Genomic DNA, 16,606 nt, shown 5'->3' with positions numbered 1-16,606 from the left:
CACTGGCTTTATCACTGTCTCCAAATAGATAAGGATTTTTTTCTAAACCATTTATGCAAGTAAATTGCAGAGGTCATGTCTCCTATCTCTAAATACTTGGTCATGTCTTTACTGAGGACAAGGACATTCATGGCACAGTTAGCGAAAGAAAAAGACTTTTAAGGACCCCCAGTGACTCTGAACTGCCCAACCCAAGGGCCTTTCTGCCCCTTGGTCTCTGGGTCTCTGTCCCCCTGTCTCTGTCTGTGTCTCTGTCTCTCTGTCTCCCCTGATTCTCCCATTCCATGGGCTCCTCTCTGCCTGCCCCTGCAAGGTGGGTTTCTCCAGGTCTTGTTTTCTGTGTTGTTTTACAGTCCCTCCCTGGAGCAGGCCAGGGACCCCCAGGATATCAGCTGTCATCCATGCTCAAGCAGCATCAGATCTTCAGCCTCAGCCTCCTTCCCCTTTCTACCTGAATTTCCATGGCTTTCCAGGAAGCTCTCCTTGAATTCCTCACAGTTCTACCCATTGTAAACTGGAAATGGCCCAGGTACATTGTCCCTGTACCCCCGATTTGTTTTTCTAAGACCACCAGAGCGAGCACAAAAGAACCAGCGAGTAGGCAAGGGTAGGAGCAAAACTGCAAATTTATTCTTTGGTCATCTAGCTCCAGAGAAAAAGGTATGGGAGTGAAGTCTGTCGGCCTCCTGGCAAAGGAGGCCAAGAGAGTCACCCGGTAGAGCTCTGGGGCAAAGTTCCTAATGCAGTCCCGAAAAGAGTGAGGGCTGAGAAAGCCCACCCCAGCGCGCCCGCTGAGAGCGGCTTTTCTAGGAGTGGAAGGGCAATAGGCGGGGCACGGACATGTCGGGGGTGGGGGGGAAGGCTCTGCAGGTGCCACCAGGTAAATCTTGGTCTCTTTGGATTGACATCACCTGGCGCATGCCTGGTTGGTTTGCACCTTCCCGGGCGCCAGCTGCATCTTCGCGCACACGGGCAAAGTTGGTGATGAAGAACCCGGAAATGCGCCATCTTGCCTCCATTCGTCCAAACAGTCCAACCTTTTATTGGTAATAGTGATAAAGAGGTGCCGTAATCTGTCTGGCTACTTCCTGCTGTTAAGGGGCGTCATTAAGGTCGGGGGCCTATGGTTGGTGTTTGGACGTACGGATGAAGAAGCATTTGGTTGAAGGTGACAGAATTCGGTTCCTTGAATCTTGGCTTGAAGAAATTTGATCTAAATGGGGGCGAAACATAAAATAAAGCACAGTATTAGTATAGGAATGAAGAATGGAAACATTTGTTGGAATATAGACAAAACCCAAAAGGATGGTCCTGCCAAGGCTGGGGAGTATGAAATAGTTAAGAAAATTTAGTAAGTTTGAGGCGAGTGGGGGAAAGTTGAACTGATTTCCACTTATTGCTTTCGGTGGGGGCCCTTTCTAGCTGGGAATGAGGAAGGAGTGCGCAAAGTAGTTGTTGACCAGACAGCAATTAAGGAGTGGATTGGATGGAAGGCTAGGTCCAGAGAAGGACGCAAAATAGAATAGGTAGCCCCGCTGTCGATTAATTGTCTTACCCGCTACCAGGAGAGTTACCCGCGGCTCGGCGAGGGTGTTGGGGGTCCCCGAGTCTTGGCACCCTCAGCTGTTGTCGTCCAAATGTAGGAGCTGGAAGGAGCTCCCAGGATCCTGGGAAAGGGGGTCACGTTGGGACGTGGCACCCGTTCCCAGGGTGGGGCAATCAGACTTCCAGTGTCCTTCCTGTTGGCAAGCAGGGCAGGGGGTTGCTGGTGGACGAGGGTTAGGATGAACATGCTATTGATACCTGTTACTTTCATCTGTTCCCTATGAAGAACCCGGAAATGCGCCATCTTGCCTCCGTTCGTCCAAACACCCCCAACATCCCCAGCCCTGCCCAGGAGCTCTCCAAGAGGGGAGCCTCCCTCACCTTTCAATCCTGCGCCCCCACATGGCCCCCATGCGCACTCTCCTTCTTCCTGACCTCACCCACCTCCTCCATTTCCTCAAAGGCCCCCTGCTTCAGTTCCCAACCTCACTTGCTTCTAAGGCCCCGTAGCCGGTCCCACACCTGCGTGGTCTCTGCACCGCCGCGGGATTAGTTGGCTTTCTGATACGATCAGCCCCTCTCCGTTGAAATCACTGTCCTGAGGTCCTTCCACTGGGTTCCGGAGAGCTGACTCTTGGGTCTCTGAAAATGTGTTCAAATGTCGGGGGAGGGGGAGTCTTTCTGGGCAAAGGGTTATCCCTTCATCAAAATTTTATTATTTTATTTTATTTATTATTATTATTATTTTTTTTGAGACGCAGTCTCGCTCTGTCGCCCAGGCTGGAGTGCAGTGGCACGATCTCGGCTCACTGCAACCTCCGCCTCCCGGGTTCACACCATTCTCCTGCCTCAGCCTCCCCAGTAGCTGGCACTACAGGTGCCCGCGGCCTCACCGGGTTTTTGTATTTTTAGTCCAGACGGGGTTTCACCGTGTTAGCCAGGATGGTCTTGATCTCCTGTCGTCGTGATCTGCCTGCCTCGGCCTCCCAAAGTGCTGAGATTACAGGCGTGAGCCACTGCGCCGGGCCCAAAATTTCGTTTTTTGATTTTTTATTGTTTAATTTTTTTTATTTCCATAGGTTATTGGGGAACAGGTGGTGTTTGGTTACATAAGTTCTTTGTGAATTGTGAGATTCTGGCACAGAATTTGTGACATCTCCCCTAGAAAGAAAGAAAAGAAGCAACAGGCTTGGGTATTAAGTTTAAATTCCATATGCGATCCGAGACCATTTGCTTTCAGCTCCATCCGGCTTTCCCAGAGCGGTTCCCGATGCTTCCTGCAGCAGCTAGTATTTCCCAAACTTACTGGTCATGGGAATAACCCAAGGCACTGGATGGATAAAATAAAAATTCAGATGCCTTGACCCCACCTCTGTGGACTCTGATTCCGGAGGTCTGAGTGGTGGTGTGGGGTAGGGGTGAGAGTGCCCCAGTTATCTGTATAATTGACAAGCGCAAGAGTCTGCAAAGAAACTGGGCTGGAATCAGTCACGGACTGTCCTGCCATCAGGCTTTTGCAGACAATGAGGTTCCCTTTTTCTGGAATTTGCACTCACCCTACCCACTCTATGGATAAATTCCTCCTTGTCCTTCAGGGTCCTATTCAGCACCCAGGCCAAATTTCTGTGTCAAAGAATTTCTGTGTCAAGGAATAGGCCAAAATTTAAACTTTTGATGGATGTTGGCAAATTGTCTTCCAAAATGTCTACCATGTCTACTGGTTTACACTTCCACCTTTTTGCTTTATTAAAACTTTTTTTCTCTATTACAAAAATGTTGCATATTAAATATAGACAGTTTAGAGAACACAGATATGCAAACAAAGGGAATGTGGCCAGGTGCGGTGGCTCACGCCTGTAATCCCAGCACTTTGGGAGACCAAGGTGGGCAGATCACCTGAGGTCAGGAGTTCAAGACTAGCCTGACCAACATGGTGAAACCCCCGTCTCTACTAAAAATATAAAAATTAGCCTGGCGTGGTGGCGTGTGGCTGTAGTCCCAGCTCCTTGGGAGGCTGAGGCAGGAGAATCGCTTGAACCCGGGAGGTGGAGGTAGCAGTGAGCTGAGATTGCACCACTGCACTTCAGCCTGGGCAACAGAGTGAGATTCCATCTCAAGAAATAGAAGAAAATAAAATAAAGGGAATGTGAGGAGCCTACAGTCCCAGCAGACAGTTTTGTAACCCTCAGTTAGGTGAATTATTCCCATATTTTGTCTCTGCAGATGCACTTGGAAGTGTGACTTCAACTTGAGTCCCAGATTCACCTCTTACTAACTCCGTGGCCTTGGACAAGTTGCTGAATGTTTCTGAGTGTCTGTTTTCTCATCTATAAACTGAAGATGACAGTAGTATTGCATCAAAGGCTGTCACGGGATGCGTGGCATTTAGCCAGTGCCTGGCATGTGACAAACTCTCAGGGCACTCTCCTATGACGTTGTTTGCGCCTTGCTTTCTTACTCCAGCAATACATACAAACATCTTCTTTTTGTAGCAAGGGGACACTTCTAACCCCAGTCTTTTATAGGAACCTTGTGTCTATAGCTCCAATCCTAGACCATCAATACCACCAGTGGTGTTTTGTTGGTGTCAAATTTTCACCTGGTCCCACTCAGCCTAGCTACAACTTCCTCCTCCCCCACCTGCCTGCCCCCATCTTAGTCACCTCATCTGTTCTCTGAGGCCCCCAGATAGAAGCCACCAGAACACCTCCCTCTCCCTCCACAGTTAACTGGGTTTCAAGCAATTCTGTTATTTCACTCTAAAGGGACAGAATGGAGTCAGACAGACCTCCCTTTTTGTCCTGAACCTGTTACTTACACAGTGTGTGACAGTGAGCAGCTATCTTTCTTCCCTGAGCCTCAGTTTCTTCATCTGTAAGACGGAGTGATAGCAGACCTGTCACATGGGGCTGCGGCTCTGATGGCGAAATGAGACGGCTCTTGTGAGTGTGCAGCACCGTGCGATCACAGGGTCAGTGCTACACGTACACAACTGCAATTGCACCACTGCTGTGTGACCCCCATCTCGCTCGCTGCAGCCCTGGCTGTCATTCCAGCCCTGTTTGCAGCACTGACATGACCTCCTAACGTGTCCCCACCTTCAATCTTTCCCGGGACAAATTTCAGTGTATCACCAGGATGACTTTCCCAAGGCATATCTGGAGCAGGTCACTCTGCTCAAGACTTAAAGGGCTCACAGTCCCTTACCATTGAACACCTGGAGGTGTACCAGCCCCAGTACGGCTTCCACAGGCCCCGTGGCTCTGGATACAGAGTCCGTTTCCAGCCTGGGACAGAGCTGTGCTCAGATCTTCCCACCCCTCTCTGTGAGTGCCCGCCACCTGCACGGAGACTGTTTCTCATTATCCCAGCAGCCCCCGCCGGGCTCAGACGTGCCTCCTGGAGTTTGCATTTCCGGGTCCCCTCCGGGTCCGGCTCCCCTGAGCAAATACTTGGTGCACTGTCCACTGCCCACACATCCTGCTCCACAGGGCTCTGTCTTCACCACGGCCCTGCAGCTTCTTGAGCGCAGATGCCCGTTCTGTTCACTTTTGCATCCTCTCTGCACCCCCAGCTTCCCTCTGCAAGCTTGAAATGCTTGTTCACTCTCCTGCTAATAAATGACATTTTTCTCAAATTTAGATGTATAAAAGTTGATCCACGGGCCAAAGGGTTTACATAGATCATTTACCTTTCCTGTGACTTATTCCAAGATGCCGAGGACAAAGAATTTTAAAAACCACAATGCCCATCACTAGAACGGATGTAGCCACAGATGCCTCTGACACGTGTTAGGAAACACACCTGTATTGAATGTCACAGGCCTCTTTTGTGATGATGAGATGCGCATCGAACACATATACACGGTTCTTATCTATGGAAAGGCAGGAGAGTAACCACAACAGTGTGTGCCCTCTCTCCCTTGGGGGCAGGAGAATCGTGCCCTAGCACACGCAGAGGGTGGGGCTCAAACATGCACGCTTGCCTTTCTTTCCTAAAACCATGCATCAAAGCCTATTTGTTTAGTCCTGTTCTGAAAGATGATGCAACATGACTCGAAAGGAAGTGGGCAGTTGCCTTGCTGCCGCGAGATAAGGAATGTCACGTCGCTCAAATGTGCTTCGCATTCCCAGAAACATGCCGCAGCTGAAAGGGAGGAGGATGACTCAGCGTTCTCCTAACTTTCGACATATCCACCACAGAGCCTGACCAGCACTAAAGAGGGCAAGCCGGCAGGAAAGTCCAGCGAGGGCGTGTTGCCAACACCGCGCTCCCCTCCTCCCTGGGAGGCTGCTATGGCATTTGCGGTGCAGAGCCTAACCGAGTCAACCTGGTGTGCTTTTTTTTTTTCAAGCTGGAATAACAGGGACGGAGGTCCACGTTGTGTTCACGTGTTCTTAGGGAACAGATGTCTGTGGAGGGGTACTTAGGGGAGGAAACGAGGGTGGAGGTGGCCTGTCCAAACTCTGCGAGTTTTCCAGCTGTGGTTCTGATAATTTGCTTTGCACAAGTGGGGGTCTTTGTCCTTAGAACAGGATCTTTTAATAACACTCCTCCCTTCTTTTTTTGTTTTTGAGACCGAGTTTCTTGCTGCCCAGGCTGAAGTGCAGTGGCATGATCTCGGCTCACCGCAACCTCCACCTCCTGGGTTCAAGTGATTCTCCTGCTTCAGCCTTCCAGAGTAACTGGGATGTTCCAGAGAGTAGCCACCTGTTCCTCCCCAGGCAGAGGAGCCTGGTACCTCCACACCCCGCCAAGAGTCGATCTCAGCATTTCCCAAACTCACTATCACTGAAACTATCTCTGCTCCAGGACTCAATGCTTTTTGGGGATGTGGCAACTAAATTGGTAAAGAGGCCTGCTCCCTGCACCGCCTGCCTGGGTGCTGGTGCTGGGTGCTGGGTGCATAAAGCCCTTGCAGGTGGTCGCGAGGCAGTGGAGTGGAGCACCTGAGGCGCCGGGCTCAGGAGCTGCACAGCCCTGGGCTGGCTCCAGCTCCCCATTTTCTGGGAGTGAGAGTCGGAGCCTGGGATGCAGTGTCTCCCTCCAGGCTTCACTCTCTGCATCTGAAGACCAGGAATGATAACAGCACCTGCCTCAGGGGTGTCAGAACAAAATAACTGTATGGTTTTGTGAAGAACCTAGAAGGGTGCTGGATGCCATGGTTCTTTTTTTTTTTTTTTTTTTTTTGAGACGGAGTCTCGCTCTGTTGGCCCAGCTGGAGTGCAGTAGTGTGATCTCGGCTCACTGCCTCCACCTCCCAGGCTCACGCCATTCTCCTGCCTCAGCCTTCCGAGTAGCTGGGACTACAGGCTCTCGCCACCACGCCCGGCTAATTTTTGTATTTTTAGTAGAGACGGGGGTTTCACCATGTTGGCCAGGCTGGTCTGGAACTCCTGACCTTGTGATCCACCCGCTTCAGCCTCCCAGAGTGCTGGGATTCCAGGCGTGAGCCGCCGCGCCTGGCCTCATGATTCTCAATAAACAAATTAACACCAAGGTCGCCTCCCTGGGGAATGTTCACTACTAGGTGGTGCCTTCACATGTGGGGTTTGCCATCTCATGGCTTCATGGGCTTGAGTCTTGCCACACGGTGTCTCTAAGGGTTAAATCCGTGACCTCCACCAAAACTGAGCGTGAGATACTCACTGAGTCCAGCAAAGGGCAGAGACCAGAGTCAAATTAAGAGAAAGAGACTCAGAAGGCACGGGAAGGAATGTCGATGTTATCAGAAAAACCATATTCCACATAAATCCTCCTACTTACCAAATGAAAGATTCAGATGACAGGGGAGGGGCCACTTGCAGACCCTTTCCCACATCTCCCAGCAGAGTGTCCATCCTAAGGGGGAAATCAACGTTAAGAAATGACATTGGCCGGGCGCGGTGGCTCACACTTGTAATCCCAGCACTTTGGGAGGCGGAGGCGAGCAGATTCTTGAGCCTGGGGGGTTTGAGACCAGTCTGAGCAGTAAAGTTAAATCCCATCTGTACAAAAAATATAAAAATTAGCTGGGTGTGGTGGTGTGCACCTGTAGTCCTGGTTACCGAGGAGGCTGAGGTCGGGGAACCACTCGAGACCAGGAGGTCAAGGCTGCGTTGAGCCGTGATGGCACCTGCACTCCAGCCTGGGTGACAGACCCAGGTGAAGAACTTGTCTCAAATAAAAAATAAAAAAAAAAAAAAGAGAGAAAGGATAAAAAAGATATTTTTCACCCTCTAACCTGAGAATTCTTCCAGACACAACTGAGATAGAGTCCACCCCCAAATTCCTCCGCCACCCAGGGCACGTGGCAGTCAGGACTGGAGAAGCTCCTCTCAGCAGAGTCTGTAGCCAAACATGAAACTTGCATTCTTTTTTCTTTCTTCTTTCTTTTCTTTTCTTTTTCCTTCCCCCCCCCTCCCCCCCCCCGATAGAGACAGGGATTCACCATGTTGCTCAGGCTGGTTGCCAACTTCTGGACTCAAGGGAACCACCCACCTTGGCCTCCCAAAGTGTTAGAATTACAGGCGTGGGCTACTGTGCCCAGCCCCGAAGCTTGCATTCTCCTGGGCCTTCGAGTATCTTTCACCTCTGGAGCCGTTGCAGGCATCTAAGCGGCTGCTCACCTCTGGCCAGGCGTCCGCGGCCTATGGCCAATGTGGATGCACAGACCCTTGCCCTCAGAGGGGCCCGCCCAGGGGGTTTAATTCTCTGCAATTGCCCTCTTGGACTGCTTTTTTTCTGAGACGGACTGTTGCTCTGTCACCCAGGCTGGAGGGCAGTGGTGCGATCTCGGCTCACTGCAACCTCTGCCTCCTGGGTTCAAACGATTATCCTGCCTCAGCCTCCCGAGTAGCTGGGATCACAGGTGTGTGCCACCATGCCTGGCTAATTTCTGTATTTTAGTAGAGATAGGGTTTCACCATGTTGTCTAGGCTGGTCTCGAACTCCTGATCTCAGGTGATTTGCCCACCTCGGCCTCCCCAAGTGCTGTAATTACAGGTGCGAGCCACGCGCCTGGCCCCTCTTGGACTTCTTAATACTTTTCTTTCTGACTTTGTGGTTTGTAAATGAAGTCCAGTGGGATGAGGGATCTGGTGGCAGTGGGGCAGGGGATGAGGGGATCAAGAACATTTAGGGTTTCAGGGTTGGGACTCAAGCACCCTGCCCCAGGGCACCTGAGTCTGTGAGACTCCCAGAGACGTCTTTGAGAACCTGTCCCTCCCGCCCCCCACCTCGTTCCAGGGAGCACACCATTCAATCGCAAATAAAAACCACCATGACAGGTGAAGGGAGGACAGGAAAAAGCTTTTCTCCAGCTTTTGGAACCAGGAGTCCCATATTGTCCGGTTGCATGGGGCCTGGCAGTGACGTCACTGGCTCTGCCTTTGGCCCCAACACATCCTTCAGTGTGTGTCTCTCACCTGCATGGGCTCTCCAGGCCGATGCGTTGGGATCCTGACTTTTAGAGTTTTGTGTGTGACAAAGCAGAGGACAAGCTTCCCCATCACCCAGAGGCCACTTGGTGGAAGGAGCCGGGGGACTCGCTGGCTTCTTGGGCTTTTGTAGTCATGGGCTGGCCACCGAAGCCCAAGGCCAACTGTCATGTACTCCAAGTCTTGACATCCTCACCTGCAAAAAGCAATGAGGCAACATGATTTTTAAGATGTTTTCTGGCTCTACAAATATCTGACAATTCCGAGTACACGATAAGGCTCATTTTCTGCTCAGGAAAACCCAGTGCTGGAGAGAACACAGGATCCCCCAGTTTCCTAACACCAGCCTGGGGAAACGATGTTCATTAGGCAATGAAAATTTCTAGGGCCAGGGGTGGTGACTCACACTAGAATCCCAACACCTCGAGAGGCCGAGGTGGGAGGATTGCTTGAGGCCAGGAGTTCAAGACCAGCCTGGGCAACATAGTGGGACTCCATCTCTACAAAAAATAAAAATAAGCCAGGCATGATGGTGTGTGCTTGTAGTCCCAGTTACGCAGGAGGCTGAGGTGGGAGCATTGCTTGAGCCCAGGAGATTGAGGCCACAGTGAGTAGTGCCTGGTGACAGAGTAAGACCCTATCTCAAAAAAAAAAGAGAAAATTTTAGAATTGATGGCAGTGGAAAGCAATGCACAGGTCCCTATGTTTTGAGGTGCATCCTATAATCCAGATTTATCTGAGGAGAAATTTCATAGCATCTCAGATCCTAGGCTTGGTGGACAATGAGAGGGGAGGTTAATAAACATTCTGTCTGCCATTGGGAGGGTAGATTAAAGAAGCTGATATATAAATCAGAAATATTTGTAACTAATAAATCCTACCAAAACCCTCACTGTGACAATGGGCCATCATTTTTGCTCTCTTTTTAAACTGCTATTATCAATCGGGCACGGTGGCTCATGCCTGTAATCCCAGCACTTTGGGAGGTTGGGGCGGGTGGATCACCTGAGGTCAGGAGTTGGAGACCAGCCTGGCCAACATGGCGAAACCCCCTCTCTACTAAAAATACAAAAATTAGCCGGACGTGGAGGTGAGCGCCTGTAATCCCAGCTCCTCGGGAGGCTGAGGCAGGAGAATCGTTTGAACCCGGGAGGCGGAGGTTGCAGTGAGCTGAGGTCACACCACTGTACTCCAGCCTGGGTGACAAGAGTGACATTCCGTCTCAAAAACAGCAAAAAAACAAAAAAACAAAAACTGCTATCATTGGGGGATAAATGGAAAACATGAGATGTAATTCATTGTTGTGTCCTGCATTAGCTAACATCGTGTTGACGCAGGGCCCACCTCATGCTGACAGCCGCACGAGGTTCACGCACACTGGCTTTTTTATTTTATTTTATTTTGAGACGGAGTCTGGTTCTTATTGCCCAGGTTGGAGTGCAGTGGCACAATCTCGGCTCACTGCAACCTTCACCTCCCGGGTTCAAGTGATTCAGCCTGTCTCAGCCTCTTGAGCAGCTGGGATTACAGGCACAAAATACCAAGCCCAACTAATTTTTGTATTTTTAGTAGAGATGGGGTTTCACCATGTGGGTCAGGCTTGTCTCGAACTCCTAGGTTCAAGTGGTCCACCTGCCTCGGCCTCCCAAAGTGTCGGGATTACAGGCATGAGCCACCATGTCCAGCCTCACGCACACTGGCTCTTACATTAACATTCTCCCAGAGACCACGGAAACATGTTTAGAAAAGAAAGTTACAGATTGGCAGCAGAAGTCTCTGCTTCTGGATCATTATGTTAAGTCTAAAGACAATCAGAAAAGAAACCCTGATATGTGTCCGGGTCATTGTAGAAGTCCCCAGCATGGAGCTCTTCAGATGACACTGCAATCCTATGGCCTCCAGGCAAATCCTTTTCTGAACTGAAAATGTGGTCTCTGGCCACTCCAAACCAACTCACCAAGCCTGGGGAATACGACCCACTTATAATGTCCAAGACCTTCCTCTCATCCCAAGTTTATGCCAATTTCCACCCATAATCAAAATGTCCTAAACTTACTTTCCTTTTTTTTTCTTTTCAGTTGGTAGAGACAGGGTCTCCTTCTGTTGCCTAGGCTGATATCAAACTCCTGAGCTCAAGGGATCCTCCCACCTCAGCTTTCCAAAGTGCTGGCATTTCAGGCATGAGTTACCGGGCCTAGCCTTACTTTACTTTTCTAAGAAACAGTATTATGACCTCATTAGTCAATAATACTTACCCACAGGGGAGGTACCACGATCACGAAGGTGGTTTCCCAGGGCGAGGCTCACGCCCTGCACTTCAGATGGGCTGACCCCGGCCATTTCTCCAAATGTGGGAAACGCAACTGCATTATTTGTGGTAGTTAGGGACTGCAATTCACTCTCTCCCCTGGTTCTAAGTAAATCTATTTTTTTTTTTTTTTAAAAAAAGAATTGATTGGCTGGCCATGGTGGCTCACGCCTGCAATCCCAGCACTTTGGGAAGCCAAGGCAGGTGGAGGCTTGGCTACAAAAAATAAAAATAAGCCAGGCATGATGGTGTGTGCTTGTAGTCCCAGTTACGCAGGAGGCTGAGGTGGGAGCATTGCTTGAGCCCGGGAGATTGAGGTCACAGTGAGTAGTGATCGTGCCGCTACACTGCAGCCTGGGTGACAGAGTAAGACCCTATCTCAAAAAAAGAGAAAATTTTAGAATTGATGGCAGTGGAAAGCAATGCAAAGGTCCCTATGTTTTGAGGTGCATCCTATGATCCAGATTTATTTATCTTATGATCCAGATTTATCTTGGTCAGGAACTCCTGACCAACGCTGGTCAGGAGTTCCAGACTAGCCTGGCCAATATGGTGAAACCCCAACTCTACTAAAAATACAAAAATTTGCCAGGCGTGGTGGTGGGCGCCTGTAATCCCAGCTACTCAGGAGGCTGAGGCGGAAAAATCGGCTTGAACCCGGGAGTCGGAAGTTGCAGTGAGCCGAGATCACCACACGACAGAGCAAGACTCCGTCTCAAAAAAAAAAATTGATTGATAGTTTTAAAATTATGAATATAAACTTAGTAAACACAGAGGACCGGCAATGATGTTTAGTTGTGAGATTTCAACATCGTGATGCATATTTTCCATATTTCAGACGTCTTATTTGTGTTTTGGAAAAAGGATTCTGATGAAATTGAGGATGTCAACATTTGCCTCTGGTGCCCTCCAATCGGATGAACGATCCTTCATGGTAAGGGTGTGACAGAGGCTGCTTTGTCTTGTTGCATACCAGGGCCTAATGCTCTGAGATAACTCACTGGTCCCCACGGGGCAGAACTGTCTTTTAGCGTAGAGAAGAGTTGGGATTTCAGAAATTCTCTTGCTTCAGAATGTCGGCTGGGTGTGTAATCCCAGCACTTTGGGAGGCTGAGGTGGGCGGATTGCCTAAGCTCAGGAATTCGCGACCAACCTGGGCAACACGATAAAATGCCCCCGCAATTCTACTAAAATACAAAAAAATTAGCTGGGCTTGGTGGTGTGGGCCTGAAATCCCAGCTACTCGGGAGGCCGAGGCAGGAGAATCACTTGAACCTCAGAGGCAGAGGTTGCAGTGAGCCGAGATTGCTTCACTGCACTCCAGCCTGGGCAACAAGAGGGAGACTCTGTCTCAAACAAACAAACAAACAAACAAACAAAAACAGTGTCAGGCGCAGTGGTTCACGCCTGTAATCCCAGCACTTTGGGAGGCCGAGGCGGGCGGATCATGAGGTCAGGAGATGGAGACCATCTTGGCTAACAGGTGAAACCCCATCTCTACTAAAAATACACAAAATTAGCCGGGCGTTGTGGCGAGCGCCTGTAATCCCAGCTACTTGAACGACTGAGGCAGGAGAATAGCTTGAACCTGGGATGCGAAGGTTGCAGTGAGCTGAGATCGCGCCACTGCACTCCAGCCTGGGTGACAGAGCGAGACTCCATTTCAAAAAAAAAAAAAAAAAAATAGCCATGAAGATATTTCCTCTTTTAATCTGAGGGTTTGGTCAGAGGTCCAAGATACCTTGACAGGAAGACAGAAGACAGAAGCTTAGACTTCAACCCTCAGGAACTTTCTCTAATTGTACAGTAGGCGCAGGAATCTGGAGGCAAATGTTTGTTGGAGAGCAAGAAGCCACTTTCTTCTCATCAAAGACGTGATTGGAAAAGATCCCAGGGTTTGCTTGGTTGAGAAGGAGCTAGCCAATTCCGGGATCAAAACTTCTCCCACTTTTCCCATATTCTCACATTGTGGAAAAATAACTAAACCTTTGTGTCTATTGGTTTTCCCAAGTGCAAGATCATAAAAATTATTTTAACTCATTTTATAGAACTGTTGCAAGGAAAACGTCACCATGAGAACCACGTGAGAAGCTCTTTACTCTTAGCTAAAAGTCTCAGGAATGCTTAAGATTGCCAAGCCCTAGGGGAAATGGTTGTGCAAAGTTTCAGCCCCCAGGCCAATCACCTGATTAGGATCTACTATCAGGGCATTCATAAGTGTCATATTTGGGGGCTCTTGTGAAATAAAAGCAAGAGGAAACCAGCCTAGTGTGTCTTCATGCCAGAGCCAGAACTTTCTATAGGGTGGGGCTGAATGAGGAAGCCAAATCCTTCTCTCCCCTTCCTTGGCTCACATCAGAAAGTATTTCTATTTGGTTCCATATACATTTTCTTTCTTCCCTTGGTCATGAATCAGAACATTTTATAGCTAAGAGGAGTTTTAGGGATATTCTAGTTGCTTCTCATTTTATAGACAGAGCAGGTCCTGGAGCCAAGTGGTATCTGGGTTTCCTGATTGAGACACTGGTTCAAAGAGTCACTGAGGCTAGGCAAGGCAGCTCATGCCTGTAATCCCAGCACTTTGGGAGGCCAAAGTGGGCAGATCACCTGAGGTCAGGAGTTCGAGACCAGCCTGGTCAATATGGCGAAACCCCATCTCTACTAAAAATACAAAAATTAGCCAAGTGTTGTAGTGCACACCTATAATCCCAGCTACGCAGGAGACCGAGACAGGAGAATGGCTTGAATCTGGGAGGTGGAGCTTGTAGTGAGCTGAGACCGCACCACTACACTGTAGCCTGGGCAACAGAGCGAGACCCTGTCTCAAAAAAAACAAAACAAAAACAAAGAACAAAAAGTTGCTGAGCTCAACCGAAGCGCAGTCCTGAACCTCTCTGATAGTCCTTGCACATCAGTCAGTTGACTAATGTTCCCTTGACTAGAGTCTAAAAGCCCTCTGGACTTCTAACTCCACGTTTCAGGCTGAGTCAGCTGCCTTCTAAACTGCTTTTAGCACAGAACAGCTGGTCACTGTGCCCGGTCATGTGGCCCCTGATTCCTGATGATGAGAGGATCAACTTCACCGGTGGTCAAGGTAGGAGCAGGGCCACCAGGCTGCCTGTCCTGCCTCCGTAGAATACCAGCCCTGAGACCTGGGCGGGTTACTAAACTTCTTGATGCCTCAGTTTCCTCATCTGTAAGTTGAGGGTAATAATAGGCGATAATAGCTCCTGTCTCATAGGATTGTTTGGAGGTTAAATGTGTTAGTTCACGTAAAAGTACCTAAAACTGTCTGGCACAGAGGACACGCTCAAGAATGGCTATTTATCTTTCATCTCTGCACACATCTGTCAAAGCACGGGGCAGAGCACCCTTGACAGGACCTCACCAGGACCTTATGCAGGCAGAGGACACGCTGTCTTCTGAGTCAGGTCTTTCCATTTTTGGATGGCTCTGACTAAGAGAATTCCTCCTGTGTTCTGCCAAAATCCACCTCCCACTCATTGATCCCAGCTCTGCCAGAAGGCAAATGTCAAAAAAATAATCTTGAAAGAGAAGACATAGAATGTAAATAATAATGATAGAATCGGGTTGAGGAACGAGAGCCACCCCTGCAGCAGCTCCTCTGACAATTCTCAGCCCAGAGTCGAGCCCAGGCTGCAAAGGACCTTTGAGTTCCATTTGAAAAATACCAAGCTCTTACTTCTCTGCTTCCTTTAGAAATGCATAAAACAGCTTCTCTCACCGTTCTTTTCATACGTGCTGCCAGACTGGTATGAGATTGGGGGAAAAGTCACTCCGTTTATGCAAAGGTGACAGTCACAAGGGTTGTGGAGTGGTGACCTCGCCTGGCTCACTACGTGCCGTCCAGCCTGACTCACTGCGCATGGGAGTGGGGGGTGCTGGCCAGGCGCACGTCCTACCTCCTGTTTACAGAGCCTTTCTGACGTCACATGTAAAATCACAACCCGTGAGTCCCTTTCCTGCCATCCCCGGCATGGTTATTTGACACTGGGGCATGTTCTTGTTATAAGAAAAATGCAGAGAACAAGGAGCATTTGATAGCTTAGCTCTGAATATTTCAAGTCTGTATCAATTAAAACTTAGGCCTCCTGCGTCAGCTGCTTGGGGCCAGGAAGGAGTGAACGGGTCCCACGGCACTCAGATGCAAGAATTGTCGCATGATGATGTTTCTAAATCAAAGGTCACCTGGCTTTGGTGTCCTGCAGAACAAGGTGGTGGCAATGTCAGCCACGATAAGGTAGCTTTGTCCCTCCAACTCTGCATCCAAGAGACTGGAACAGAGGAAGGGGCCTCATTTCCAGGGCATGGCGGCCGCCTCCATTTCCCTGGCTTCTCGGCTGAGCACCATGTCGTCGTGGGCCCTGGGGAATCCCAGAGCATCTCCAGAGTTCTCCAAGGACCTGGCCCCAGAAGACCCAGATGTCCCCCTCAAAGTCGAGCAGCCTTACCGGTATCTGCAGCCCCCACCCTTCCCAGCAAGGGTGCTGTGTGCAGTGGGGCCTTTATTCCCTTCTCAGTGTCCGCTCCCCAAACCCCTGCACACAAGCTCTCAGCCAGACCTGCCCTCTGCCACCTTCGCCAGGGGACAGTCCCATTAATCTTCCACGAGAGGCCTAAAATAAAAAAGCTTCTTACCTCCCTGACCCCAAGGAGTATTTATAAGAAGCTGAGACCTTCTGAAATCACCCCTGAGGGAGATGAAGGGATGGGGAAAGGAAAGGATCCGCATTTCTCAGAGGCCGGGGCAGGGTAGGGCCACAGCAAAGAAACAAAACGCCCAGGATTCTGCTCAGGGATTCTCTGTACCCTCATCTTGTGACTGCGTTCCATTCAAATTAGCAAAGACTGTCAAGACACTCACAAGTCCATGTTATTATTCCACTTTTGGGTTCCGGTGACAATCAAGATTACCCTGGTCCGGGCATGGTGGCTCACGCCTGTAGTCTCGACACTTTAGGAGACTGAGGTAGGAGGATTGCTTGAACTCAGGAGTTCAAGACCAGCCTGGGTAACATGGCAAAACTCCCATCTCTACTAAAGATGCAAAAAATGAGTCGGGTCAGGTGGTGCATGCCTGTGGTCCAAGCTACTCAGGAGGCTGAGATGGGAGGATCACTCGAGTCTGGGAGGTGGAGGTTACAGTGAGCAGGGGTGGTGCCACAGTACTCCATTTGGGGCAACACAGCGAGACCCCGACTCAGGAAAAAAAAAAAATTTACCCTGAGCATAACTTCCAGGCAGGCCAGTTCCACGGGATCAAGGGACATCCCATGAAGTCAGCACTCCTGACCCCCAGGCACAGCCTGGCCCA

General features: G+C 49.8%; 1 long non-coding RNA gene and 1 other non-coding gene across 2 annotated transcripts; one reads left to right on the top strand and one right to left on the bottom strand.

Moving 5' to 3' along the window:
* Positions 1-703: 703 nt before the first annotated feature.
* On the bottom strand, positions 704-2,476 carry LOC115892349. The gene is made up of 4 exons (XR_004052238.1): positions 2,439-2,476; positions 2,068-2,187; positions 1,556-1,739; positions 704-1,213 (listed from the first exon to the last, which is right to left on the bottom strand). It is a non-coding gene; the product is annotated as an uncharacterized LOC115892349 (long non-coding RNA).
* Positions 2,477-11,210: 8,734 nt separating this feature from the next.
* On the top strand, positions 11,211-11,373 carry LOC115892432. The gene has a single exon (XR_004052322.1). It is a non-coding gene; the product is annotated as a U1 spliceosomal RNA (small nuclear RNA).
* The last annotated feature ends 5,233 nt before the right edge of the window (positions 11,374-16,606 follow it).

The sequence above is a fragment of the Rhinopithecus roxellana genome, chromosome 12, assembly GCF_007565055.1.
Source record: "Rhinopithecus roxellana isolate Shanxi Qingling chromosome 12, ASM756505v1, whole genome shotgun sequence".
NCBI classification, from domain to species: Eukaryota; Metazoa; Chordata; class Mammalia; order Primates; family Cercopithecidae; genus Rhinopithecus; species Rhinopithecus roxellana.
The sequence above is the reverse complement of the archived record's forward strand: the minus strand, read 5'-3'. Positions and strand labels throughout refer to the sequence as shown.